This window comes from Chrysochloris asiatica, unplaced genomic scaffold, assembly GCF_000296735.1.
Source record: "Chrysochloris asiatica unplaced genomic scaffold, ChrAsi1.0 scaffold00058, whole genome shotgun sequence".
Taxonomy (NCBI): Eukaryota; Metazoa; Chordata; class Mammalia; order Afrosoricida; family Chrysochloridae; genus Chrysochloris; species Chrysochloris asiatica.
Window position 1 is genome coordinate 5,011,336 of NW_006408576.1, and position 3,391 is coordinate 5,014,726.

Here is a 3,391-nt window from a genome sequence, read left to right on the forward strand (position 1 = left end):
TTTTTGAGGAGCGACTGGTAAACTTGACCCATCGACCGTGCAGTTGAAACCAACTTTACAGTCCAGCACATTAACCCACAGTGCCAAACCAGGACTCCACTAGCCATTAGGGTGATACAAATCAAAACCACAAGGAGGTACAATCTCATCCCTTTTATCATAGGAATGATAAAAAATATGGAAAACAGCAGGTATTCGCAAACTTATAGAGAAACTGGTACCTTCATCTAATTGTGATGTATAATGATACCTACTGCAGAAAAATAATGTGTCATTTACTCAAAAAGATGAACCTAGAACTTCCATATGACCCAGCAATACCAATTCTTGTTATCTATCCAGAAATGAAAGCAAGAGTGCAGACAGAAACCAGGACATCAATGTTCATTGCAGTAACCTTCATGATTGCTAAAAAGGTGGGAATCCACTACTCATCTGTCAGTTTGTTGCAATGGGTTGCATGTTGCTGTGATGACTGAAACTATGCCACTGGTATTATAAACACAAATAAGGCCACCCATGATTGAAAGGTTTCAGCTGAGCTTCCAGACTAAGACAGAGTAGTAAGAAGATATAGACTACTTCTGAATGTTTAGCCACAGAAAACCATATGAATAGCAGTGGAACACTGTATTATAGCACCAGAATATTGAATACTGAAATATTATGAATAACACCAGATTATTTTCAGATATAATGCCAGGAGATGAGCCCCTCAGGTTGGAAGGCACTCAAATTAAGTCTGGGGAAGAGCTGCCTTCTCACTCTAGAGTTGACTGTAATGAGACAAATGGAGTAGAGCTTTCAGGACCATTGTTTGTTTAGGCAGCCCAACTCAAAATGAGGAGAAACAACTACAACATCAATTAATAATCAGAAAATGGAATGTATTAAGTATGAATTTAAGAAAATTAGAAGTTGTCAAAAATGAAATGTAATGCATAAAGATTGATATCCCAGGAATTTTTTGGCTGAAATGGACTGGTATTGGTCATTATGAACCTGACAATCACATGGTTTACTATGCTGTGAATAAAAATTGAAGAGGAATGGTGTCATATTCATCATCAAAAAGAACATTTGAATAAAAATATCTTGAAGTATAATACAATCTGAGATAGGATGTCCATTTGCCTACAAGGAAAGTCAGTTAACACCACTATTATTTAAATTTATGGACCAAATAATAAAGCCAGTGATGACGAAATTGAGGAAATCTGTCAAGTTCTTCGGTCTGAAATTGATCAAACATGCAATCAAGATAATTACTGTCTATTGGAAAGCCAATTTTAAAAGCAAAGAAGTATCTATAGTTGGAAAATATGGCTTGGTGATGAAAAGGATGCTGGAGATCACATGATAGAATTTTACAAGACTAAAATATGGCTTGGTGATGAAAAGGATGCTGGAGATCACATGATAGAATTTTACAAGACTAATGATTCATTCATTGCAAATACCTTTTCAAACATAAAAGATGAGTACATGTACCTCACCATATGGAATGTACAAAAATAAACTTGATTAGATCTGTGGAAAGAGTCAGTGGAAAAGCTCCAAATAATCAGCTAAAACAAGGCCAGGGACAGACTGTGGAACAGACCATCAATTGCTTCAGGCTAAATCTGAAGAAATTTAGAACAAGTTCATATGAGCCAAGAATGATCCTGAATATATTCCACCAGAATTTAGAGATCATCTCAAAAACAAATTTGATGCATTAGACACTAATGAATGAAGACCAAAAGAGTTGAAGGATGACATCAAAAACATCATACAGGAAGAAAGCAAAAGATCACTAAGCAGAAAAGAAAGACAGAAGAGACCAAAAGCGATGTCAGAAAAGACTCCGAAACTTGCTTTCCAGCATAGAGATGAAAAACTAAAAGGAATAAATGTTAAAGAACTGAAATGAAAATTTAAAGGGCAGCCCAAGAAGACAAAATCAAGTAGTATAATGAATGCACAAAGACCTGTAGTTATAAAGAAGTGAAAGAAAAAAAAAATCATGCCTCAACTTGCAATAATGAACAATTCTCTGGACAAAATATTGAATGATGCAGAATACATCAAAAGAAGGAAGAATACACAATGTTACTATACCAAAAAGAAGTGTTCAACCCTTTCATGAAACAGCATATGACTAAGAGCCAATAGAACTGAAAGAAGAAGTCTAACATGCACTGAAGGCATTGGCAAAGAACAGGTCTCCAGAATTTGATGGAATACAAATTGAAATCTTTCAACAAACTAATGCAAAACTGGAGGCACTCACTCATCTATGCCAGCATTTTTGAAGACGGTTACCTGGCCAATTGATTGTAAATGATTTGAGCACATTCCCAAAAGAGGTGACCCAACAGAATGAGGAAATCATCAGACAGTATCATTAATGTCACATGCAAGTAAAGTTTTCTAAATAAAATTTTAAATGCTTGCAACAGTACATCAACAAAGAGCAGCCAGAAGCTCAAGTCAGATTTAGAATAGGATATGGAACTAGGGATATCATTGCTGGTGTCAGATGGATCGTGGCTGGAAAAAGAGAATACCAGAAAGATGTTTACCTGTGCTTTATTGACAATGAAAACTCTTTCAACTATATAGACCATGAGAAGCTATGAATAACATTGCAAAGAATGGACATTCTAAATCCCTTAATTGTGTCATGAGGAACCTATTCATAGACCAAGAGGCAGTCATTCAAACAGAACAAGGAGACATTGAATGGTTTGAAATCAGGAAAGTTGGGTGCCTGGGTTGTATTCTCTCACAATACTTTTAAATCTGTATGCTGAACAATTGAACAATTAATCCAAGAATCTGGATTATATGCAGAAGAAGGTGGTATCAGGACTGAAGGAAAACTCATAAACAACTTGTGATAAGTAAATGATGCAGAATTTCCTGCTGAAAGCAAAGAGGACTAAAATTATTGGTGATGATCAAAGACCACAGCCTCAGTATGGATTGCACATTAATGTAAAAAAAAAAAAAAAAGCAAAAATCCTCACCAATGGACGAATAAATGACATCATGACAAAATGGAGGAAAGGCTGAAGTGGACAATGACTTCATTTTACTTGAATACACTATCAAAGCTCATGAAAACTGCAGTTAAGAAATCAAAGGATATATTGCATTAGGCAAGTCTGCTGCACAAGACCTCCTCAAAGTATTCAATAAATAAAGTCAGTTTAAGGACTAAGGTGTGCCTGACCCAACCCATGGTATTTTCAATGGGCTCATATGTAAGTAAAATTTGAACAGTAGATAAGGAAGACAGTAGAAGAATTGATGCTTTTCAGTTATGGTGTTGAAGAAGAGTATTAAAAGGACCATGAACTTCCAGAAGAACAAACAAATATGTGTTGGAAGAATTACAAGAAAG